General features: G+C 45.7%; 1 protein-coding gene and 1 pseudogene across 3 annotated transcripts in view; both read left to right on the top strand.

Moving 5' to 3' along the window:
• LOC126253646 (rho guanine nucleotide exchange factor 10) overlaps positions 1-27,523 on the top strand; it is a 579,883-nt gene that overhangs the window by 389,458 nt on the left and 162,902 nt on the right. The window lies entirely within an intron of this gene.
• Positions 6,108-6,225, top strand: LOC126254154 (5S ribosomal RNA; annotated as a pseudogene).

Here is a 27,523-nt window from a genome sequence, read left to right as displayed (position 1 = left end):
TACGGAGTATCGCCTCAGTTGTGCGACGCGATTCGTGATTTCCTGTCTGAAAGTTCACAGTTCGTAGTAATAAACGGAAAGTCATCGAGTAAAACAGAAGTAATATCCGGCGTTCGCCAAGGAAATGCTATAGGCCCCCCTATTGTTCCTGATCTATATTGACGACATAGGAGACAATCTGAGTAGCCGTCTTCGATTGTTTGCAGATGATGCTGTCATTTACCGTCTTGTAAAGTCATCAGATGATCAGAACGACTTGCAAAATGATTTAGATAAGATATCTGTATGGTGTGAAAAGTGGCAATTGGCCCTGAATAAAGAAAAGTGTGAAGTTATTCACATGAGTACTAGCCGACCGCGATGCGGTTCTAGGCGCTGCAATCCGGAACCGCGGGACTGCTACGGTCGCAGGTTCGAATCCTGCCTCGGGCATGAATGTGTGTGATGTTCTTAGGTTAGTTAGGTTTAAGTAGTTCTAAGTTCTAGGGGACTATGTTAAGTCCCATAGTGCTCAGAGCCATTTGAACCACATGAGTACTAAAAGAAATCAGCTAAATTTCGATTACGTGATAAGTCACACAAGTCTGAAGGCTGTAAATTCAACTAAACTTAGGGATTACAGTTACAAATAACCTAAATTGGAACGATCAGGTAGATAATATTGTGGGTAGAGCACACCAAAGACTGCGAATCATTGGCAGAACACTTAGAAGTTGTAACAGGTCTACCAAAGAGACTGTTTACACTATGCTTGTTCGCCCTATTCTGGAGTATTGCTGTGCGGTGTGGGATCCGCTTCAGATGGGACTGACGGATGACTTCGAAAAAGTACAAAGAAGGGCAGCTTCTTTTGTATTATCGCGAAATAGGGGAGATAGTGTGACAGATATGATACGTGAATTGGAGTGGCAATCATTAAAAGAAAGGCGTTTTTCGTTGCGACGGGATCTTCTCATGAAATTACAACCATCAGTTTCCTCCTCCGATTGCGAAAACATTCTGTTGGCACCCACCTACATAGGGAGAAATGATCATCACGATAAAATAAGAGAAATCAGGTCTCGTTCAGAAAAATTTAAGTGCTCGTTTTTTCCCGCGTGCCGTTCGATAGTGGAACGGTAGAGTGTCAGCGTGAAGGTGGTTCATTGAACCATGTGCCGGGCACTTTATTGTGAACAGCAGAGTAATCATGTAGATGTAGATTTCCATGGTATCGTTACACAGATTGAAACCATTTGATTTCACAGCTGATCTGTGATACCCAGGAACGGGAGTCTGTTCCTTGTACACGGTGGCATAACTTCATGTGGCACGGCAGGCGAACGCGTTCAGGTGACCTGCCAGGTATGCAAGGTGCCGTGCCTGCCGAACCGGAAACGCCCAGCAATGCGGGCTGCACCGAGACACCTGCCGACTCGCTTCTGCCGTCTTCGGCGACCGACGCCCCCGTCTTTTACAAGTTGCCAGCAACAATTTCGGAAGTCTTGTGCACCCTTTATACGCGGCCGATGGAAAAAAAAACAAAACAAAAAAACAAAAAAAACAGTTGAATTCTGTACTGCATCGCTTGCGAATCACGACTGCCGTAGATCAACAGCTCAGATCTGTAGTGAATACCAGTCCTCTGCCTGTGAAGAAACGCTGCCTGGAAAGAAGGCAGTGAAAGTACATGGTGATAGTAATAGTAAAGTGCGTGGGGATAATTCGTCACAGCACAATGCCGCGGTGCAATTTTTCAACACTTGAATCAGTGAGGTACTGAACAAAGCCCATACTGTAATCTACCTCAAAGTTCATCATACGGACCAGTTGTTGTGGCAGCTAGCAAGAGTATCATCGCAAATATGCTGAGAAATCCACCTAAATAGAATAAGTTAATCTTCTCGCTTTCTACTTATTTACTGACGACCTAAAAGAAAATCGCAAGGGACTTAAAATAAAGTCTTAGGCATTTCCAATAAGGACAGATTTTTTGGAGGAGAAAATCGTTTAGACTCTTACAAATTTACGTGTGCTCCCCGCAGTATCCCACCATACGGGGTATGGCAGAGGGTAAGCAGTGCGCCAGGCTCTTTCCCTCGATGGCTTATAGAGGAAAAACGTACGCAGGATGTACCTTTTAAATTTGCTATAGATATGGAAAAGTTTGAATTTAAAATTAGTAGTCGGAAACCAAAATTATGATCAGTAAACAAAAAAAAATGAGGACAGTGACGTCAAAATTGAAAGAAATTAGATACAAAAAGTTGATACTCTGTTATGCAGGTGTCTCAGTAACAGAAGACGACAGATACAGGATGGAAATCAGGGAAAGAGTGGCAACAGTAAAACGTGTTGTCAGCGAAACAAGGCTGCCGTTAGAGAACAAGTAGCGTGCAGGCCTTCCGTCTACTGAGGGTACATTCTCACCCTGGCACCCGCTAGATGAGGAATTTAAAGTCATAGCGAAGCAAGTTACATCCATAAGTACTGTCCTAGATTTGAAATTAAGATAGCAGGCAGCCTACTTGACGTCAGGAACCACGGAAAACATCAATGCCAAGGGATGTGTAACTTGCCACTACAAAAGAAAAGTGGCATTACAACATGAAATTCCTATAAGGCCTTCGTTTACGAGGGCACTTGGGCCGATCACCGATTTTCACCATCGTTCGACTGTCCTGTTCAAATGGTTCGCCGGCCGGAGTGGCCGTGCGGTTCTAGGCGCTACAGTCTGGAGCCGAGCGATCGCTACGGTCGCAGGTTCGAATCCTGCCTCGGGCATGGATGTGTGTGATGTCCTTAGGTTACTTAGGTTTAATTAGTTCCAAGTTCTAGGCGACTAATGACCACAGAAGTTAAGTCGCATAGTGCTCAGAGCCATTTCAAATGGTTCAAATGGCTCTAAGCACTATGGGACTTAACATCTGAGGTCATCAGTCCCCTAGAACTTAGAACTACTTAAACCTAACTAGCCTAAGGACATCACACACATCCACGCCCGAGGCAGGTAGCAGCAGCGCGGTTCCGGACTAAAGCGCCTAGAACCGCTCGGCCACAGCGGCCGGCGACTCTCGTGTAGTGACGCATTTCTCCTCTACGTCCACATGGAATCAACATTTACGTGTTTCTTGCACGTGAGTGTCATTATGAATCACACGTAAACCCCATCTTGTTTTAGTGTCCCAAATTTAATAGAAAAATGGCGTTTTGAACGACGTTGATGAATATACCAACTCCCACAATAAGCTTCTTGTGTTTCCTAAATCAGTGCGGCTTTATAGAGTGATTATTAATTTCTTTAAGAGAATGGGAAAAATGCCTACTTGTATTAATTAAAAAGTTCTCATTTCTCTTTTTCGGTCATTATTAAAATGTAAGTAGTAGTATGAATTAATAACCGAATACTCTGAAAGTATTTGTATGGAGTGTAGGCATGTATGGAAGTGAGACATGGACGATAAGAGAGTTCAGACTAGAAGAGAACAGAAGCTGTTGAAATGCGGTACTACAGAAGAATACTGAAGATCAGATGCGTGGCCATGTAATTAATGAGGTGGTATTGAATAGAATTGGGGAGACCAAGAAATTTGTGGCACAGCTTGACGCGAAAGAAGCGATCGGTTGATAGGACACATTCTGAGACATCAAGCGATCACCAGTTTAGCATTGGAGCGAAGTGAGTGTAAAGGGGGGGGGGGGAGGTTGAAAATAGTAGAGGGAAACCAAGAGACGAATACAGCAAGCGGATGGAGAGCTGCATCAAACCAGTCTTCAGACTGTAGACGACGACAAGAACAACAACATGAATTGATAACAAAAAAGTGTTCAATTTAATTATCACACTATTTCTTAAAAAATTGTTGTAGAGAAAATTGTGACAACTTGAGATTTCCTGCCTGTATATATGGATTTATGTAGTTTCACCGTACGATTAAGGACACAACGTAAACGTATATTTTAGATGGCTAAATGGAGTACAAACTCAGTGATCAAATTAAAAAATAAAATGAAGCGGGAATAAATTAAAAAAACACGTTCAGTTTAGAAAAGAAGAAACACCTTGCCAATACGTTCACCTGGGAGTGTGCTTCTGTATATCCGTGAAAGGTGGATGCTACTGAAAATAACCGAAAACGATTGGAAGTAATGGAAACGTGTAGAAAGCGAACGAGGATCAGCTGGTCAGCAAGAAAATGCCATGAAGATGTTTTGAAAGAGATCGAAGCGTAAAGAAATCTCATAGCAACTGTCCGAAAAGGAAAACGAAACGTTGTATACATTTAATTAGGTAGAGTGATTTGAAAAACAATACTGGATTAATCCGAACTCCAACGACAAAATTTGTGAGGTTGTTCAGAGGTGTTTTCATGTGAGACAGCCGTGGTCTGCAGTGTCTCGTTGCAGAGTAATGGCATTTCGTTTGATTTCTTTTCCCGGTTTTTCTTTATATCTGCAGAGGACTGCGAATATCGACGGAACGCTCTGTCTGTTTTGTTTGGAAACTGGCCGGCCGCTGTGGTCGAGCGGTTCTAGGCGCTTCAGTCCGGAACCTCGCTGCTGCTACGGTCGCAGGTTCGAATCCAGCCTCGGGCATGAATGTGTGTGATGCCCTTACGTTAGTTGGGTTTCAGTAGTCCTAAGTCTAGGGGACTGATGACCTCAGGATGTTAAGTCTCATAGTGCTTAGAACCATTTGAACCATTTTGTTTGGAAACTAACTTAATTCACACACGATACTTCCTGCGGACAACAGCAATGCCATCTTCATTCTTGGCCGTCAAATATGCGTCTAGTACTGCTGTGTTCTTTTTCGGTTTGTTTTTGCGGCTTTGTTAGTTACATGTTGACAGTGACGTGCTATGGATAGATCTGAGTAAGAATTGATCGGCTTGCACCTCGTGTAGGGGTTCCCCGAATGTAGTGCAAATGCGGCCCTACGGCGTTATGTTATTGCTTCTTTCTTTGCGTCCCTTTTTTTTATCTCTGCCGCTTGGGATTAGCCGAGCGGTCTTTTATCTCTGCCGCGCGGGATTAGCCGAGCGGTCTGGGGCGCTGCAGTCATGGTCTGTGCGGCTGGTCCCGGCGGAGGTTCGAGTCCTCCCTCGGGCATGTGTGTGTGTGTTTTTGTCGTTAGGATAATTTAGGTTAAGTAATGTTTAAGCTTAGTGACTGATGACCTCAGCATTAAGTCCCATAAGATTTCACACACATTTGAACATTTTTTTCTCTCTCCTGAAAGGACCGAGCGGACTGATTAGAGAGCTTATGTAGTTTTGGACCCCATTCTTTTGCAAATAGGGAGAATAATTTTCAGTTTATTGTCTGTTGTTCTTTCTGATTTTTTTCACATTTTTTTTGGTTTTGAGGAGAGCTGCGGTATAATCCCAGTGCGTCTGCGTTGTTACTCAACTTTTTTGTGTCGTACGTCTCGGTGTTTGCTTATAACCGGCTTCTTCACTGTTGTGGAGGTATTCTTCACACAAACAAAAGTAACTGTGGTAACAAACTGGATGAATCATGGATAGATTATTACCTTGTAAAGAGCTAACGGAGACAACGAGCCCCCTTGTGGCAATATACTGGTAAGGTATCTTGGAACAGGCTTCGAAATTTTGTTGGAGATAGTGTCCACCCTGTTCATTTCAAGGATAAAACAATGGGGTACCAAGAAAGAAGCCGGCCGTGGTGGCCAAGCGGTTAAAGGCGCTACAGTCTGGAACCGCGCGGCCGCTACGGTCGCAGGTTCGAATCCTGCCTCGGGCATGGATGTGTGTGATGTCCTTAGGTTAGTTAGGTTTAATTAGTTCCAAGTTCTAGGCGACTCATGACCGCTGAAGTTAAGTCGCATAGTGCTCAGAGCCATTTGAACCTTTTGAACCAAGAAAGAAAATAGTATAACAACTGTTGGAGCTAACAAAAGTGAAAATTATGAAGTAAAGAGGAGGACAGCGCAAAATGGAGAAGAGTAGTTGCACTGAGAAGGCATAACCATTAGTTGGTGGTGGTGGTGGTGGTGGTGGTGGTGGTGGTGGTGGTGGTGGTGGCGGCGGCGGCAGCAGCAGCTCTTACTACAGATGAAAGAAGCGATAATTGACAAAAAATTCGTTGGACCAGTTGAATATTAAGCCAACGGCCTTACCGCAGTGGTAACAGCGGTTCTCATCAGACCACCAAAGTTAAGCGCTGTTGGGCTGGGCTAGCACTTGGATGGGTGACCATCTAGTCTGCCGGGCGCTGTTGGCAAGCGGGGTGCGCTCGGCCCTTGTGAGGCAAACTGAGGTGTCACTTGATTGAGAAGTAGCGGCTCCGGTCTCGTAAAGTGACATACGGCCGGGAGAGCGGTGTATTGACCTCATGCCCCTTCATATCCGCATCCAGTGACGCCTGTGGGCTGAGGATGACAAGGCGGCCGGTCGGTACCGTTGGGCCTGTTCGGACGGAGTTTAGTTTTTAGTTTTATTTGAATATTACATCGTGGATGTTTGGATTTTCCGTCTTGAAAAGTTAACCACTAAGCCACACTTCAAAGTACAACGCAAAATCGAGCCTGTTTTCGCGACTTCAGTGGATATCAAAGCTCCACATAGTCACGTACTCCTCTGGGACGTGGGCAGGATGCATGCTGTACTGAGCACCTAGTCAGACACAAAGGCGTAATTGAGAACCGGCGCCATCAGCTATGAGTTGCGGACATCACCGCCCCCGCAGTGGGCAGGCGCGCGACACCGGATCTGTTTGCCGTCTGACTCAGCTGCGGCCGCAGCTGTCTGCACTCCAGATGACCAGCTGCTGCTGCTGCTGCTGCTGCGTCTCCCACAGGCGGCTGCTACCTCCCGCGTTGGTCCGCAAGTCTCTTGTCCCCGGCTGTTGGTTTGCGTCACTTAACCTCGAGGCGAGAAGGTGTAGTAGTACGAGGGTGAATAAGAAACGCTTTGCCTCTGTCTAGTAGCCGAAATACAGTACATACGGCCGGGCGGTTCTAGGCGCTTCAGCCTGGAACCGCGCGACCGCTACGATCGCAGGTTCGAATCCTGCCTCGGGCATGGAGGTTTGTGATGTCCTTAGGTTAGTTAGGTTTAAGTAGTTCTACGTTCTAGGGGACTGATGATCTCAGATGTTAAGTCCCGTAGTGCTCAGAGCCATTTGAACCATTGGAACAGTACATACAGGTAATTACAAATATGCTTACTATCCTACACTACTGGCCATTAAAATTGTTACACCAAGAAGAAATGCAGATGATAAACAGGTATTCATTGGACAAACATATTGTACCAGAACTGACATGTGATTACATTTTCACGCAATTTCGGTGCATAGATCCTGAGAAAACAGTACCCAGAACAACCACCTCTGGCCGTACTAATGCCCATGATACGCCTGGGCATTGAGTCAAACAGAGCTTGGATGGCGTGTACAGGTACAGCTGCCCATGCAGATTCAATACCATACCACAGTTCATCAAGAGTAGCGACTGGACGTATTGTGACGAGCCAATTGCTCGGCCACCATTGACCAGACGTTTTCAATTGGTGAGAGATCTGGAGAATGTGGTGGCCAGAGCAGCAGTCGAACATTTTCTGTATCCAGAAAGGCGCGTACAGGACCTGCAACACGCGGTCGTGCATTATCCTGCTGAAATGGTAGTGTTTCGCAGGGATCGAATCAAAGCTAGAGCCACGGGTCGGAACACATCTGAAATGTAACGTCCACTGTTCAAAGTGCCGTCAATGCGAACAAGAGGTGACCGACGTGTAACCAATGGCACCCCATACCAACTCGCCGGGTGATACGCCAGTATGGCGATGACATATACACGCTTCCAAAGTGCGTTCACCGCCATGTCGCCAAACACGGATGCGACCATCATGATGCTGTAAACAGAACCTGGATTCATCCCAAAGAATGACGTTTTGCCGTTCGTGTACCCAGGTTCGTCGTCGAGTACACCATCGCAGGCGCTGCGATGCAGCGTCAAGGGTAACCGCAGCCACGGTCTTCGAGCTGATAGTCCATGCCGCTGCAAACGTCGTCGAACTGTTAGCGCAGATGGTTGTTGTCTCGCAAACGTCCCCATCTGTTGACTCAGGGATCGAGACGTGGCTGCACGATCCGTTACACCCATGCGGATAAGATGCCTGTCATCTCGGCTGATAGTGATTACGAGGCCGTTGGGATCGAGCACGGCGTTCCGTATTACCCTCCTGAACCCACCGATTCCATATTCTGCTAACAGTCATTGGATCTCGACCAACGCGAACAGCAATGTCGCGATACGATAAACCGCAATCGCGATAGGCTACAGTCCGACCTTTATCAAAGTCGGAAACGTGATGGTACGCATTTCTCCTCCTTACACGAGGCATCACAACGACGTTTCACCAGGCAACGCCGGTCAACTGCTGTTTGTGTATGAGAAATCGGTTGGAAACTTTCCTCACGTCAGCACATTGTAGGTGTCGCCACCGGCGCCAACCTTGTATGAATGCTCTGAAAAACTAATCATTTGCATATCACAGCATCTTCTTCCTGTCGGTTAAATTCCGCGTCTGTAGCACGTTATCTTCGTGGTGTAGCAATTTTAATGTCCGGTAGTGTATGTATCTTAGACCATTTTTACACAGTCCCCACACTAGTTGAAACAATTGTCCCATCTCAGAATTAAATTTTTAGGTGCCCCTGTGGTAGAATTAGTCCGACTGATTGTGGACCCACCACCGGACTGCTGTCTAGGCTTCACGTTGTACGTGAATAGTTGCTCTAACAGGAAGTTATATAATGGACAGAAAACGCGAAAATCACGAGGGGTGAGGTCCGAACTGTGTGGTGTGTGTGGTCCTGAGTCAGCCAGTGAAACGACAGGAGCTTGTCGGCGGTTCTGATGACCTCTGGTGGCCTCTCATTGTCGTGGAGGGTAATCACGCTGTCCACTTCCAGAATCTATCGGCGCTTCTTCCTGATGACAGCTCTCAGACGTAACAGTGTGGAACACTACCTGTCGGCGTTGGTGGCATGAACCAGGAACTGTCCACGGCGATCCCGGGATACCGCTAAATCACATTCCCAGCAGATGGCTCTGAACAGAACTTCTTTCTCACTGGCGAACGCAGATGTTCCATACCATGGTCTGCTGCTTCGATTCCGGCGTGAAGTGCAGTGTCCACGTTCATGACCAGTAACAATGCGATCCAGGAAACAGATCACCTTTCTTGGCATACCGTTGCAAATGACTCAATAAAGGACTCATTTGCTTGTTTTTCATCACGTCATCCAACTGCTGAGGCACTCGGCGACATGAAATCTTCCGGTACCGTAACGACCCGTGAAATGCCAAGCTCCCGGGAAATGTCCTTGAGATGCATACACCGATCCGCTTTCACCATCGCATCCACGCGTGAAATGTTGTCAGACTGCGACGAACGCGGCCATCGCAAATTCTCATTGTCATGCAAGTCTTGACGGCCATTTGCGAACCTACACTACTACTACCTCACATTTCACAAAGCGATTCACTTTTCCCCTCACGTGGACTGCATTTGCGTGGGATTTCGGTGGGCGTTCATCGTCCCTTCCTGCTTAGAAAACAAATTAGGCTTCGTTGCCCGTACGCCGTGCACGTGAGAAGCAAAACCGCCATCTTCAACAACTGACGGCAGCGCCATGTCACGTATACGGCCGAGCCGATCCCTAAAATGTTCCATCGCTGGGAATGGATACGTTGACTTCGCATTAACAGTCGTAATTGAGCTAAAAAACTAGGGCCAAAGACTTTTTCGCAATGCAGTGTGTTCGGAAAGTTGTTGTGTTGTAACAACGTACTCGTGTATTGGAAATGGCGTCGACGGGCGACTAAAGTCTGAAACCGCATAATTTTATTGGAAAACGCTCTATGCTAATATAATTAATATGCTTATTACGTGATCACTGATCTCAGTTTTTAAATCTCAAAGCATGCGTGGGCGATTGCGATACTCTACAGATTTGCCGCTCCCCAAATAAAAGTGACTAGTGGAGGACCGGCCGACGAACGAAGAGGGTCATAGGATTTTCGAGATGACACGTTCCACAAGAAACTCTTCCAGTAGACGCATACCGTTATTTAGCTGTGTACACTGTAGCGCTGACATGCTGAAACCACGACTAGTTGATACCTTCTCCCTTTGGCTGGCCAATATTCACAGTATCATTCACTGTTCACGATTTCTTCCAAAAATGAAGGTGCAATAATACACCATAGAGATGTTACTACCCACATTCTAATTCTCTGACCATGCAATGGCGTTCCAACCACAGCACGAGAATTCTCCGTTGACTGTAATCGTGGTTTGGGTCTTAACATGGCCAGAAAAGTAGAACCAGGCCTGTCTGTATACCTGACATCAAGAATATTAATGATACTCATCTTAGTGAAAGACGTAAACCCTTTGCAGTAACGGATTCGCTTTTCATGACCCGCATGTTTCAATTCTTGTACTGCTACCACTATTCGGTAACAATTTCTTTGTTTGCGCCGGCCGGTGTGACAACGCGGTTCTAGGCGCTTCAGTCTGGAACCGCGCGACCGTTACGGTCGCAGGTTCGAATCCTGCCTCGAACATGGACGTGTGTGATGTCCTTAGGTTAGTTAGGTTTAACTAGTTCTAAGTCTAGGGGACTGATGACCTCAGATGTTAAGTCCCATAGCGCCCAGAGCCATTTGAACCATTTTTGTATTTGCGTAACTGCTTTATGAGGGGTTGCAAGCCAGATACCTCTTTCTTATCCCAAGTAGCGCAGTGATTTTGCTGGGCACTGCAAATATCCAACCACTTCTGTTCGTGTAGTTTAGTTGGCCTTCCAGTTCGTTCGGTATTTAACTCCGAACCAGTAAGTTGACGAGACGCTTGACCTTGAGGTACAGCTGTTTCCGGAAAAAATTCAGCAAATGCATCCTGCACTAACACCGTGTGTAAATCGCCGTGTTCAACTGGAAAAATAAATTTCTAAGTTGAAAGCACCACAATTTAAAACCTAATTGTAGGTCTAATCACTACATATAGCTTTCAATAGCTTTCATCAACCGAAGCAAACAGTTAAATTTTACGCAACAGTAGAAGAATAAAAAGAAGCAATAGCTTACGAAGCGGAAAAAAAAAGAAACAGTTCTGCCAACTTGTGTTTTTCCAGCTCTGTTCCGAACTTCTAGCATAATCAATTATCCGTTGTCGAACTCAACGTAGCACGACCCTTAAGCCCGAATGACGGCGAGACAAATTTCCTAAACTTTACTTGATGGCTCGAGAGAGGTTCTCCAAGCAGGGTCGTTGACCGGGTGAACTCCAACTTCACAGTTTAGGAAAGGTGAAGGAAGCGTTTATCCCCTACACGAATTCCACAGTTCGCCCTTCAGGTATAAGAACGCGTACCTATACAGCGCGGAGGACTGTCGACAGCATTAAAAAAAATCCATATATTTAGAGGTGATAGTGTGGTTCGAAATACGACAAAAATATCTAATAAACATGGGTTCTAAGATGCATATCTTAAGGGCTATGCGCACTTCATCATCTTCGCTACTGTGAAACACATCTCTCCTTCTGCAAGGTCTTTGCTATTACGAACGGCCTGCAGAATGCAGTTAACAACTGAGGACACATTAAACGACTTGCTGTCCTGCTAGAGTACGCGCCATTTTAAAAAGGCTGTAGACGTGGTTCGTGCATGCTGGAGCACCAGTCAATTTTGTCCGATATGTCCGACAAAACCTCGCACAGGCGTTAAATGGGCGATTGATTGTTCGGGGAGTTCCAGTGCGTTGTCCAGCCTTTGGTGTGTGTAAGCTCCATTAATGACGTATACACACTACGGGAACGCGTCGTCATTGCCTGCCAACACATCTGTGACAGACGTGGAGTTTTTCAGTGTGTCCATGATTCCTTTAGCGATTACTCACAACTGTAGGTAGTATTTAATAACAGGTAGAGTCCTTTGGAAGCTCTGCTGTTTCACAGTAACAGAATAACGTGTTGTCATTTGTTTACCGCATTCTGTAGGACGTTCAAATAGCAAAGAGCTTCCAGCACGATAGACTGGGTTCGCAATAGTGAAGATGATAAAGTGCTCATATCTCCTAAGGCATGTATTTTACAGCCCGGACTATGTCTGTCTTTTTTTACTGCATACTAACACTTTTTAAAATATGGAATACTTTTGAAGACCTGTATTTGAGCAGACGAGTCTCTGCGCTTTGGAGAACGACAGATGCATGCGAGAGTTTCCATTCTCGTTTAACAATATAGTTTAATTCACCTCACTCTTAACATATACATTTGTATGAATAAGCAGAAAAACGTACAAGAGAGCAAATAGCATTCGCTTTGGTTCTGTACCAAAAACTGACCGGAAAACAAAAGATAAGTATTCGTCCAGAACAAAATTGTGCAGTGGTGAAATAGATTAAACCTACTGAAGTGTATATCGCACAAAACTTTAATATTATCGTTAGTTTGCCATGGCAAATAAATATCGGTTAAATAGAAGTATTTTCTAAGTAAAAGTACATGCAACTGAATCTCGTAGTTAAATATTTTCTTTCCGTTTTCAGGTATGACATTTAGGGATATTTTACCTTTTCATATATTTTGTAATAAAAGTGCAGTTATACTGTTCAGCTTAATGTTGTTATACTATAGCGACCTGGCGAATGGCCAGGAGAAAGATACAGGTCTGCTCTTCGTAGCTGAGTTCGTGTACTGGCACTGTCAGTCTCGGGTAAGTAGAGGGTTTCGGGTGTTCGGCAGGTAGAAGTTACGGACTTCGTGGAAGTGGGTTGACAGGTAGACTACATACCCACATAGAACTCACGTTTTGTGGCGATAGCTCCGGTGCTACATTGCTTGTGGGTTCCTGTGAGTGCTACCTGCTGTCTGCGGCGTCTGACGTCATACCCGACAAGGCAGGGCCCCGCTGCAAGTTCGGCCGTGATCGAGAGGCGCCCGGTTAGACCCTGACGTCACTGTGCATTTTATTACCGCGAACAGTTCCACAGTGGAGACTGGTTTACGATGGAAACATCGCAGGAGGGCAACACACGGCACCTGGCCCATTGCCCGTGCGTCACTGCTGCGCAGTAGCCTTTCATCGTTACACGGAAGTAAGGAATTGCGCTGTGTACTCTTCCGCCTTTGCTGTTAACGCATTGGATTCTCATTCACGCTGCACGCACATCTTGCCTTGTCGAGAACAGTAATGTTTGATTATTGCAGTACGTTTATGCTGTAGCCCGCAGGTCGGTCATCACCTTAGCGGATGATGCGGCTTGTAACCTCCCAAATTTCCCTTTCATAGTTTAATTTTGCGGCGATCGGGCCAGTAAGGGATGGTTGACGGACAGAACGCGCACAGATAATTCTACTTCGTTTATTGACTTTTTGCTAGTAACATACTTGTAAACTGTACACAGACCAAGCCACGCTCGTTTTTAACTGCTAACTGTATTCCACATGCGCACTGAAGTTTCTCATTACTGTAATGCTTTTCCAACTCAGTCTTTAAAGTTATAACTGTCTTATGTACGGCCGGGGTGGGCAAGCGTTCTAGGCTCTACAGTCTGGAACCAGCCGGCCGGTGTGGCCGAGCGGTTCTAGGCGCTACAGTCTGGAACCGCGCGACTGCTACGGTCGCAGGTTCGAATCCTGCCTCGGGCATGGATGTGTGTGATCTCCTTAGGTTAGTTAGGTTTAAGTAGACCTAAGTTCTAGGGGACTGATGACCTCTGATGTTATGTCCCATAGTGCCCAGAGCCATTTGAACCATTTTGAACTCCTCGATTTCAGCATTCAGGATGGTGATTGCCAAAAGCAGTAAAGACTTTGAGCGCTTCGGCGTATCTCATCTTCATTCACGCTAGAATAACAATGGAATAACGGACAACTAAGTAGGGTCAATTTCCAGCGGCGTCATAACATAATGGTGTAGGAGCACTGCGCCCGAGGACCAGTTACTGAACGGGCCTTTGTTCACATTAAGGCTGAACTTAAAAGATGAGCAAAGTATAGCCAAGCAGTACTCCTATCAGCTTCTAACGTCACATCCTCTAAAGCGAATCCTCGCCATAAGCGCTGCTATGTTGGAAAGGCAGCTGGGTGGACTTTGAACATTACAGCGTTCCAATTTTCGAAGTGGATGATGATGATGACGACGACGACGACTATTTGGCGGTCAGAGCGCAGGGAAGCAAGGTGTTTAGCGACTATAGTAACATTTAATGAGATGAGTGTGGATAAAGGTCGCAGAATTAGTGAAATGGGAACTGCAAGTAAAAATAAAGAGCGTCATTAAAAAATTATTCTCTCTCTCTCTCTCTCTCTCTCTCTCTCTCTCTCTCTCCACACACACACACACACACACAAACGTCGAATATCACGTCCTCAGGTGTAACACACACACCGTGAAAAAGGGTGGCAAAACATTGGAAAGAATTAAAAGAAGCTAACACATACCTGTGGTTACCTGTTTGCCGGAATAAAAGGAATGAACCTGTCACCCTCCAGCACACTAAAATTTAGGACGGATTCCGACACGTCACAAAATTTTGAAAGCTTAACCAGACTTGTTATTAGCTAAAAGGGCAGATCGACTTTAGATCTCTTCAGTCCTAAATTTTTGTGAATTCGTGCTTATAACAATATAAAATGCACTGTGTTAAAATGTGGCGTAGAGTGATTTCCATGGCACAGGCATCACGGAAAGGGGGGAGGTTCTCGCTGGAGAAGCCATGCTACAGAGGACAGTGCGCAATTTGGAGGCGGGTCAGAGCTACTTCGTCCCCCGCGGAAGTGACCGGCATGAGGAACGCCACGGCCAGAAAGTCCGCTTCACCAACTGCAGTGTACTGTCTGTCATTACCAGCCACTCCTCCTGCAGTTGCACGAATCTGCGACTCACCAGCGGGATGACAGCCTGCAGAGGAATGGCTCATTGTGTTACGTTACGTTCCCTGCAGGCCTCCATCCCGGCTTTGCCTGCCTATCCATTTCCCCAAATACCCTCGTGCCTTGATAGTAAACAGATGACACCACCTTCCCCTGCCGCTGTAGGACGTACAGTGGTCATGTATGGAATGTACCAAGTTTTCTGCTGGTTGCATGTGCTACAGTGATTGTCGGGCGCGCAGGTATTCGGAGCAGGTGAGAAACCGTTTGTCGTGAAGACGCGGCATCTCTACATCTACATGATTACTCTACAATTCACATTTAAGTGCTTGGCAGAGGGTTCATCGAACCACAATCATACTATCTCTCTACCATTCCACTCCCGAACACCGCGCGGGAAAAACGAACACCTAAACCTTTCTGTTCGAGCTCTGATTTCTCTTATTTTGATGATCATTCCTACCTATGTAGGTTGGGCTCAACGAAATATTTTGGCATTCGGAAGAGAAAGTTGGTGACTGTAATTTCGTAAATAGATCTCGCCGCGACGAAAATCGTCTTTGCTTTAATGACTTCCATCCCAACTCGCGTATCATATCTGCCACACACTCTCCCCTATTACGTGGTAATACAAAACGAGCTGCCCTTTTTTTGCACCCTTTCGATGTCCTTCGTCAATCCCACCTGGTAAGGATCACACACCGCGCAGCAATATTCTAACAGAGGACGAACGAGTGTAGTGTAAGCTGTCTCTTTAGTGGACTTGGTGCACCTTCGAAGTGTCCTGCCAATGAAACGCAACCTTTGGCCCGCCTTCCCCACTATGTGGTCTTTCCAACTGAAGTTGTTCGTAATTTTTACACCCAGGTACTTAGTTGAATTGACTGCCTTGAGAATTGTACTATTTATCGGGTAATCGAATTCCAACGGATTTCTTTTGGAACTCTTGTGGGTCACCTCACACTTTCCGTTATTTAGCGTCAACTGCCACCTGCCACACCATACAGCAATCTTTTCTAAATCGCTTTGCAACTGATACTGGTCTTCGGATGACCTTACTAGACGGTAAATTACAGCATCGTCTGCGAACAACCTAAGAGAAGGGCCCAGATTGTCACCCAGGTCATTTATATAGATCAGGAACAGCAGAGGTCCCAGGACGCTTCCCTGGGGAACACCTGATATCACTTCAATTTTACTCGATGATTTGCCGTCTATTACTACGAACTGCGACCTTCCTGACAGGAAATCACGAATCCAGTCGCACAACTGAGACGATACCCCACAGGCCCGCAGCTTGATTAGAAGTCGCTTGTGAGGAACGGTGTCAAAAGCTTTCCGGAAATCTAGAAATACGGAATCAACTTGAGATCCCCTGTCGATAGCGGCCATTATTTCGTGCGAATAAAGAGCTAGCTGCGTTGCACAAGAACGATGTTTTCTGAAACCATGCTGATTACGTATCGATAGATCGTTCCCTTCGAGGTGATCCATGATGTTTGAATACAATATATACTCCAAAACCCTACTGCAAACCGACGTCAGTGATCTAGGTCTGTAGTTCGATGGATTACTCCTACTACCCTTCTTAAACACTGGTGCGACCTGCGCAATTTTCCAATCTGTAGGTACAGATCCATCGGTGAGCGAGCGGTTGTATATGGTTGCTAAGTAGGGAGCTATTGTATCAGCGTAATCTGAAAGGAACCTAATCGGTATACAATCTGGACCTGAAGACTTGCCCGTATCAAGCGATTTGAGTTGCTTCGCAATCCCTAAGGTATCTACTTCTAAGAAACTCATGCTAGCAGCCGTTCGTGTTTCAAATTCTGGAATATTCCATTCGTCTTCCCTGGTGAAGGAATTTCGGAAAACTGCGTTCAATAACTCCGCTTTAGCGGCACAGTCGTCGGTAACAGTACCATCGGCACTGCGCAGCGAAGGTATTGACTGCGTCTTGCCGCTTGTGTACTTTACATACGACCAGAATTTCTTCGGATTTTCTACCAAATTTCGAGACAGATCTCGGAAAGTAAAGTATAGTGACGTGGAGGGGAACTTGAATCCTGAGGACCCGGTTGGGGGAGACGAGTGAACACTCGAGGGAGTCCCCATATTGCGGGACACCAGCATGCACAACTTTAAAACCGTGATGCCTATCTACTTGGCGCGAGGACAGATGATAAGGACAGTACGTGGCACAGCGTCCGTACGACTCCGTGTTGCGGAGTAGGGGTGTAGGTGTGGAGTGGAGACGTGGAAGCTGCTACCAGCACAAGTGCAGACGAGTGCGTTAATGAGTCAGGGCAGCAGTGCAGCAGTGTCGGAGGCCTGGTAATTATGACGGCTGCCAGAGCCACGTGATAGTGAATGCTAGGCCAGCCGCAGCAAGACCACAGGCCGAGGCGTCGCGTTTCCACCGCAGCTCGTGGTGCCGCAGCCGTTTCCTCAGCACTGCTCTCGTGCGCCCAGAAGTACACCGCGTACCATAAGGTCACCGGACAAAGTATTGCTCATCTCCTTAAAAAAAAAAAAAGAGCAGACTAGTCGCTTGGGAGCGCTGTAAATGGTGGAAAAGTGGCACCACGTGATCAAGTGGCTTTCCACCTCTGGCGTAAGTGATGGCAGCCAAGTGCAGTAAGATGGGTCGACGTGGAGATTTGACAGATTGACAGAAAGGTATTTGGACGTGCCCGTGACCACACCGTGGATTAAGTCGCTCAAATTCGTCGTGTATCAACGCATGTAAAACGTGTGGAAGAGATCAGAACAGCGGATGAATCGTAACAATCATCATTTTCGTAATTTGTTAGCTCCAACTCAACAGTTGCATGTAGTTTTCCCGCACATTCGTAATTGCTCCAAGAGAACAATTGATGGTTCAAATCTCCGGGCGATTCATTGTCCTAATTTCAGATGGCGCTGCCTTGATGTTGATTCCGTACATGTGAGACGGAGAATATCCTTGCCCAAATCAGATGGTACACAATATACACTCCTGGAAATGGAAAACACCGGTGTGTCAGACCCACCATACTTGCTCCGGACACTGCGAGAGGGCTGTACAAGCAATGATCACACGCACGGCACAGCGGACACACCAGGACCCGCGGTGTTGGCCGTCGAATGGCGCTAGCTGCGCAGCATTTGTGCACCGCCGCCGTCAGTGTCAGCCAGTTTGCCGTGGCATACGGAGCTCCATCGCAGTCTTTAACACTGGTAGCATGCCGCGACAGCGTGGACGTGAACCGTATGTGCAGTTGACGGACTTTGAGCGAGGGCGTATAGTGGGCATGCGGGAGGCCGGGTGGACGTACCGCCGAATTGCTCAACACGTGGAGCGTGAGGTCTCCACAGTACATCGATGTTGTCGCCAGTGGTCGGCGGAAGGTGCACGTGCCCGTCGACCTGGGACCGGACCGCAGCGACGCACGGATGCACGCCAAGACCGTAGGATCTTACGCAGTGCCGTAGGGGACCGCACCGCCACTTCCCAGCAAATTAGGGACACTGTTGCTCCTGGGGTATCGGCGAGGACCATTCGCAACCGTCTCCATGAAGCTGGGCTACGGTCCCGCACACCGTTAGGCCGTCTTCCGCTCACGCCCCAACATCGTGCAGCCCGCCTCCAGTGGTGTCGCGACAGGCGTGAATGGAGGGACGAATGGAGACGTGTCGTCTTCAGCGATGAGAGTCGCTTCTGCCTTGGTGCCAATGATGGTCGTATGCGTGTTTGGCGCCGTGCAGGTGAGCGCCACAATCAGGACTGCATACGACCGAGGCACACAGGGCCAACACCCGGCATCATGGTGTGGGGAGCGATCTCGTACACTGGCCGTACACCACTGGTGATCGTCGAGGGGACACTGAATAGTGCACGGTACATCCAAACCGTCATCGATCCCATCGTTCTACCATTCCTAGACCGGCAAGGGAACTTGCTGTTCCAACAGGACAATGCACGTCCGCATGTATCCCGTGCCACCCAACGTGCTCTAGAAGGTGTAAGTCAGCTACCCTGGCCAGCAAGATCTCCGGATCTGTCCCCCATTGAGCATGTTTGGGACTGGATGAAGCGTCGTCTCACGCGGTCTGCACGTCCAGCACGAACGCTGGTCCAGGTGGAAATGGCATGGCAAGCCGTTCCACAGGACTACATCCAGCATCTCAACGATCGTCTCCATGGGAGAATAGCAGCCTGCATTGCTGCGAAAGGTGGATATACACTGTACTAGTGCCGACATTGTGCATGCTCTGTTGCCTGTGTCTATGTGCCTGTGGTTCTGTCAGTGTGATCATGTGATGTATCTGACCCCAGGAATGTGTCAATAAAGTTTCCCCTTCCTGGGACAATGAATTCACGGTGTTCTTATTTCAATTTCCAGGAGTGTATTAACCTACATGACGTAGACAACGGCCTCATAGGTGGAGGAGGACAACTGTTAAGAAACAAATATCACAAGTGTTAATGAGTTATACGTATTTACTAATGCATTTTCCCGATCTGAACAGAGACCTACACAGGATCGTTACCACGGAGGGACACGAGTTTAAATTACAGTGGAGACTCTCAGACTTCTTCCCAGTAACGAATGGCAGTGGTACACTTAGTGAACGTTACCATGGATCGCTCGCGAGTTATGCACCGAGACGGGCGCGTTCTGAACGAAGAAAGCCTCGAATTTTTGCGCAATTCACAATCCCCCTTTCAGTCGAACATTGGAAACATTTTGGTGGCACACTCTATAGTTCCCTTGGTCGGCGCTCCCTCTCGCTACTGATCTCTGAATGCCCACTAAGTGAAGCTCTCAGTAAAAAAAAAAAAAAGACGTGGTTGGATCCTGATAACCCCATAGCTGTAAAAGCACTGCTGCTCTCTTACAGCTGTGCTGCACGTTACGACAAGATGGGAAAAGTGGTTCAACAGTGATCAGGTTCATGCTGTGAAGATCGTATATTTAATGTAACAACTATAGTTTTTTTCTTGAAACTTTTTGGCAGATTAAAGCTGTGTGCCGGACCGAGACTCGATCTAGGAACCTTTGCCTTTCGCGGCAAGTGCTCTACCATCTGAGATACCCAAGGACGTCTCACGACCCGTCCTCACAGCTTCAGTTCTGCCAGTACGTCGTCTCCTACCTTTCAAACTTCAGAGAAGCTCTTCTGCGAAACTTGCAGAAATAGCACTACTGGAAGAAAGGATATAGCAGAGACATGGCTTAGCCATAGCCTGGGGGATGTTTCCAAAATGAGATTTTCGCTCTGCAGCGGAGAGCACTTGCCCACGAAAGGCAAAGGTCCCTAGTTAGAGTCTCGGTCCGGCACACAGTTTTACTCTGCCAGGAAGTTTCATATCAGCGCACACTCCGCTGCAGAGTGAAAATCTCATTATACTTTCCTTTTCCTGTCATAACCTACTCAGTCCTGAGCTTAAATTTTATGAATGAAAACTTTATATTTTGATGTGATTCAACAACATTTTAGAACATGTTCAGAGTGAATATTATTTACGTTAGAAAATAACTGGTATACGCCCAGTACTCAAACTCCATTTTAAACACACAAAAATTATGAAAACAGTGCCAGTGGAGTTGAAAGCGTAGATCGGTGCCGAATGCAGCTCCTATACTTTGTCGAAAAATATATGTGCATGTATTGTTGGAATAAGCAATCACTTATTCGACAGTGTAGGGTATATAAGGAGATTATTGCATGATTTAAAGGCATTCTAGTCCAAAATCACTAAAGAATATGCTATAATCAAGCACATCTAGTTCACTATATTTCCGTAGCTAGAAAAAAATAAAATAAAATTAGTATGTAGCCTGTGTTCTACATAAAGCGTACTGAAAACTGAGAAGCTTTCGCACTGTATGTGTTTCGCTTTATTGCTAAAGCATCATTGGTTGTAATTCTGTAAAGATCTTGCGTGCATAATATGTTTTTACATTTCGATTACTATAAAGTTTAAGAAACGTCACATTTACAGGTAAACTTAAATTAGAACATTTATTGCTGTTTGTCACATGTAGTGATGCCAACTGGCTTTCCCTTTCGTTGTTACTGTAGGTTGCAATCGAACTTCTCGCGTCTGTTTTTCGGCTACGGAGCCCATTTTTTGATTAATTTAATTTCATTTCTTTGCACTTCAGTTTCGTTATTTTGTGTTAAAGGTGACTATACAAAAATTCTGTTGTGTCGCTTGCCCCCCTCGTCCCCCACCCCTTTCCCACAAAACAACACACACACACACACACACACACACACACACACACACACACACACACACACATGTGTATATATATATATATATATATATATATATATATATATATATAATATAATGATCTAGTGAGCTGATTACAATGTGTACGCAAAATCCCCACAGCATAATTAGTGATGATACTTGAGGAGTAAAGCGAAATGAAGTCCTGTGATAAGTTTCTTAATTAGCAGTACGCTAAGATACGAAAATCTAATAACGAATTATTATACAACTGCTGCTGTGGGAGACTGCCACTCCAACAAACATATTTAATTTGTATAGTTTTGCAATTATTCTTAAATACTACCTGCATGATGTGAACTGGTATCTAAAGGGGCGTAAAATAAGGGAATAGAATCTGGTGTTACTGTGGGCGAAGTGCCTGTATAGAGACTCACGTTTACGTCCCCCAGTCGACTGCTGGAGAAGTGGATCTCATTTGTTCCGCCAAAGTGAATCCGGCGTGCTTTGCTACCGCTTTCCGGGAAATAATTCTCATCTTGAGAGCTACTCGTTAGAGAAGTCAGAATGCGGTTTTATTCAATGTCGGGAGCATTCTGTCCCTCATTAGATGTGTTGTCGAGAAATCAAACAAACAAATTGGCTGGGTGCTTCAGCACGATACTAATATACTTGAATTTCCTTGTTAGCTTCGCCTAACTGATTGCAGTCTGAGTTCCATGTTTCAGCAAATTTTCTGATTACCGACAAATTTCTCTTCAGATTATAGCAAGCTTCTTATGAGCATTCTACTCTTTTCAAGAGCTTTCAACCGCTGATAAAAGAGCACACAGTATTTTGAAAATCACGAGCTTTGAGATTAAAGGAAAAATATTAGTGTCTGCGTATTAGCAGTCCTCGAAAAATTGTAATCCTGCATATTTTAAATGGCCTGAAATTAGGACTCAACCTGCGCATTTATGGTTTTCAGGTCCTTTATGGAGCCAACATTGCGGTCGTACCAACTTGTTAAGAAATAAATAAGCTACTCTAGAATTAAGTCACTAGGCAGCACGTTGCCGCCTGTATTACGACTAGCGGCTCGAATTGTACGTACTTTTTTGTCGTGTTTCTAGCTTTTATAGTGATAAGGCGTGCGCTGAGCTGATTGCACTCATGTACCTTGTTCTGAGATTCGGATAAATAATGTGGAAATAATGTTGGCACGGCAATGCTGACGGAGATAGTGTGTTAGGTCGCGCCATACAAACTGTTTTTCTAATCAGATATCTGCGAGACATGCACGTGCCACATTGTAAATGATTCTGCAGTTCACTTTCTCGAGTGCTGTCGTTCTGCGTTCACCTGTGAAGCAGTAGAGAGGAATTCGATCACGACTAAACGCAGGAAGGAAGGAAGAAGGGAGTGAGGGAAGGAAGGTGAGATTTGTCATGCCGACGACGCCTGTCATTACAGGCAGAGAGCGATCTGTTTCTATACAGTACAAACTCCATATACAAAAATATGTTTATTTCCTTTCTCTTTGTAACTAACAGGGGAACCTCCCCATCGCACCCCCCTCAGATTTACTTATAAGTTGGCACAGTGGACAGGCCTTGAAAAACTGAACACAGATCGATCGAGAAAACAGGAAGAAGTTGTGTGGAAGTATGAAAAAAATAAGCAAAATATACAATCTGAATAGTCTATGCATATGATATGCAACATCAAGGACAGCCTGGGCTCACGAGCTCCGTGGTCCCGTGGTCAGCGTGAGGAGCTGCAGTACGAGAGGTCCTTGGTTCAAATCTTCCCACGAGTGAAAATTTTAATTTTTTATTTTCAGACAATTATTATCTGTCCGTCCGTGCCGGCCGAAGTGGCCGTGCGGTTAAAGGCGCTGCAGTCTGGAACCGCAAGACCGCTACGGTCGCAGGTTCGAATCCTGCCTCGGGCATGGATGTTTGTGCTGTCCTTAGGTTAGTTAGGTTAAACTAGTTCTAAGTTCTAGGGGACTAATGACCTCAGCAGTTGAGTCCCATAGTGCTCAGAGCCATTTGAACCATTTTGTCCGTCCGTCCGATGCGATCACTTTTTTGGGAGTGATTATCACATCCACAAGAAAACCTAAATCGGGCAAGGTAGAAGAATCTTTTTACCCAGCCGGCCGCGGTGGTCTCGCGGTTCTAGGCGCTCAGTCCGGAGCTGCGCGACTGCTACGGTCGCAGGTTCGAATCCTGCCTCGGGCATGGATGTGTGTGATGTCCTTAGGTTAGTTAGGTTTCAGTAGTTCTAAGTTCTAGGGGACTGATGACCTGAGATGTTAAGTCCCATAGTGCTCAGAGCCATTTTTTTCTTTTTACCCAATCGCGAAGTGTACAGGTTAGGCGGGTCGACAACATATGCCGTCACCAGTGTCGTATAGAATATATCAGACGTGTTTTCCTGTGGAGGAATCGGTTGACCTATGACCTTGCGATCAAACTTTTTCGGTTCCCATTGGATAGGCACGTCCTTTCGTCTACTAATCGCACGGTTTAGCGGTGCGGTCGCAAAACACAGACACTAAACTTATTACAGTGAACAGAGACGTCAATGAACGAACGAACAGATAATAATTGTCTGAAAATAAAAAATTAAAATTTTCACTCGAGGGAAGATTTGAACCAAGGGCCTCTCGTACTGCAGCTGCTCACGCTAACCACGGGACCACGGAGCTCGTTAGCTCAGGCTGTCCTTGATGTTGCATATCATATGCATAGACTATTCAGTTTGTATATTTTGCTTATTTCTTTCATACTTCCACACAACTTCTTCCTGTTTTCTCGATTGATCTGTGTTCAGTTTTTCAAGGCCTATTCACTGTACCAACTTATAACTAAATCTGAGGGGGGTGCGATGGGGAGGTTCCCTTGTAAGTACAGTAGTGGCTTCGAATTTCAATACATTGGTCGGCATTTGTTTAGAATCTAGCAATAAGTGGTTCGGCGGTACGTGCCATATAACAAAATCAAAATTATCCGGGTCGATCTTCAGTGTACCTTGAGATTTTTTCTGACAGTTTAAGCTTCTTTCGCTTCCGGCAATGATTTGTTGGTTGGTTGGTTGGTTGGTTGCTTTGGGGAAGGAGACCAGACAGCGAGGTCATCGGTCTCATCGGATTAGGGAAGGACGGGGAAGGAAGTCGGCCGTGCCCTTTGAAAGGAACCATCCCGGCATTCGCCTGGAGCGATTTAGGGAAATCACGGAAAACCTAAATCATGATGGCCGGACGCGGGATTGAACCTTCGTCCTCCCGAATGATTTGTTATTGTGTAAAGAGTCGAGTTGCACAATGGCTCGCAGACGAACCGTAGCTCCCGCTATTACATTTGATAGGTCAGATAAAAGCAAGAGCACACCATCTGTTATAGAACCATGCCTAGCAAAGCTTTTTGTGGGGCTCAAACCATCCGGTGGGTTGAGTAAAGCTTTGTTTTTTCCCCTATCTTTGAGCTGGACGTATTGTACGAAATAGCTGACTTAGTCATCCAGTCTTCTGTGACGAAACGAAGTTCTTATTAAGCGCCAGGGGAAACCACTGCTCTCGCGGATTCCGGGACATAGCGGTTTATCAGCTGCGGCAGTTCCGCAAATCATCCGCTGGCCGCCAGTGAGCCGCTGAACTAAACCTCACGCCTTCCGGCCATTCAGTTCCCTGAACTGGTCCCGGTGAATGGCGCGTCGTCAGACATCGATCTTCCTCCCACCAAACTGCTTCCTACTCGTTTACGTACCGCTACTCGTAGTGAAAGTGAGGCAGAATTGCGGGACCTCTGCAACGGAGTGAACAGTGTAACGAGCACACTGAGGCTAAACCGAAGGAAGACGAAAGTAATGAATAGTAGCGGAAATATTAGCGGCAAACTTGACATTTGCAAACCAGGAAGTAGACCGAAGGCCTTAATTTCAGAAAAATTCTGGAGCCTGTACGTCTGGAGCTCAGCGTTGTACGAAAGTGAATCGTGATTTTTTGGGGGGGGGGGGGGGGCGGGGGGGTCATCGAAAAGTCTGGCGTGCGGCCTTACAGAAGTATACTGAAAATTAAGTGGAGTATAGGAGGTTCTCAGCAGAATCGGCAAGGAAAGCAATACATGGAACACAGTAGCAGTAGTGACAGCGTAATATTACAAGTGTTAAGCGTATATCTTTGCGACAGTTACAAAACTCTTCCACTAATCTTTGGCACAACCATTTATACAAGGCTTATTCCCTCCACTGTCCTCATTTTCACTTCCAAGTATCAGCAGGAAAATAATGAGGAAATGAAGGTTCTATATACAGTCTCTCTCTCTCTCTCTCTCTCTCTCTCTGATACTGAACCATTACACAGTTAATTGAGGTATCCGAATACTGCATTTCTTTGCAGGTGTGAGTAAAAATAAAACACATGTACGACGGCTGTAAGTTCAACAGCACAAATGATTTATTTATAACTTACGAGGGGCGTTTGAAAAGTTCGTGCAAAAATAAAAACTACTTACGTGTTTGGGGTAAACCGTCTTTGTTTTTCAACATAGTCTCCTTTTAGACTTATACACTTCATCCAACGCTGTTCTGATTTGTTGATCCCTTCCGAATAATAGCAGTTATCCAAGTCTGCAAAATAGCTATAAGTTGCTGCAATCTCTTCCTCGTTTGAATAAAACCTTTGTCCCGCCAGCCATTTCTTCAAATTGGGGAACAAATACTAGTCCGAGGGACGTAAGTCTGGAGAATAGGGGGGATGTGAAACAAGTTGGAATATAATTTCCATTAATTTTTAAACAGCTGCTGACGTGTGTGCTGGTGCATTGTCGTGATGGAAAAGGACTTTTTTCCGGTTCAATCGCTACGTTTTTCTTGCAGCTCGGTTTTCAAACGGTCAAATAACGATGAATAATATGCACCTGTAATAGTTTTACCCTTTTCCAGATAATCGACGAGGATTATCCCTTGCGAATCCCAAAAGACAGTCGCCACAACCCTTCTGGCCGAAGGAATGGTCTTCGCCTTTTTTGGTGGAGATTCCCCTTGGAAACCCATTGTTTAGATTGTTGTTTGGACTCAGGAGTATAGTAATGTATCCATGTTTCATCCACAGTGACGAAACGACGCTTAAAGTCCTGCCGATTCTTCCTGAACAGCTGCAAACCATCTTTGCAACACTTCACACGATTCCGCTTTTGGTCAAGTGTGAGCAATAGTGGAACCCATCTTGCGGATAGCTTTCTCATGTCCAAATGTTTATGCAAAATATTATGAACCCGTTCATTCTAGATGCCCACAGCACTAGCAATCTCACTCACTTTAACTCCTCTGTCATCCATCACCATATGATGGATCTTATGAATGATTTCTGGAGTCGTAACTTCCACATGGCGTCCAGAACGTTGAGCCACCTCTGCTCATATGGCCACTCCGAAACTTTTCAAACCACTTACAAACTGTTCTAATCGAAGGTGCAGAGTCACCGTAATGTTTATCAAGCTTCTCTTTAGTCCTGTGAGGCGTTTTGCCTTTCGTAAAGTAATGTTTAATCAACACACGAAATTCTTTTTCGTCCATTTTTTTAAAATAATCACTAGACTTCTTTGATTCACACGAATGCCAGACACAAAGAAATAGACCAATATGGCTGAAACTTAGTGTACGTTGTTTCCAAAGATGCTACTAACTAAACATGACGTCGATACGCGCCGGTGGTGCCATCTCTCGGACTTTGCACGTACTTACCAAACGCCCCTCGTACAAAAAATAGATACATGTTTGGAAATTTGTTTTTCAGTGCAGTCACCAGCATTGTGTACAACCATAGAGTAGAAATATCTGTGGAGTGAGCATTCAGATGCGCAGAACGAGAAACATGTCCGCAACATCTCCTGCTGCGTCACGTGGTATTGGGACGGCGCATGTTAGTCCGTATAGCGTTTAGCGTATTTTGAGTGTTATTATTTCGCTAGAACAGATAAATCACCTTCAGAAGTATCCTGAAACTTTGTATATGCGTTTTATAGACATATTAACAATTTTATACCTGTAACTGAAATAGTTTTAAAGCAAAGGTATTGTGATTTTTCGCCACAGTAACGTAGCTCAGTTCCACTGTCCTTACATTTTTTCGGGTGCGGGAAAAGAAGTGACTGCCAACAGTACCTTTTTAGGTTTCCTGTTGAACTTACTCATGTTGTCGAATCTTTGTTCCAACTAATTACGTTACAATCACGCTGTATTGGGCGCCGATGCATCACAGAAAGGGGGGGGGGGGAATCGCAGAAATTTGCTCTGCAACACATTATAATACCGCGTCTCGATATTTCTAAACATACAGCGCGCCTCACATCAATATGTTATTCACTATTAGAGATTTGTTGTACGTACTTGTGAAAAGTAACTGGTCCTCCTT

Source organism: Schistocerca nitens, chromosome 4 (genome assembly GCF_023898315.1).
Source record: "Schistocerca nitens isolate TAMUIC-IGC-003100 chromosome 4, iqSchNite1.1, whole genome shotgun sequence".
NCBI classification, from domain to species: domain Eukaryota; kingdom Metazoa; phylum Arthropoda; class Insecta; order Orthoptera; family Acrididae; genus Schistocerca; species Schistocerca nitens.
This window is presented reverse-complemented; position numbering and strand designations above follow the sequence as displayed.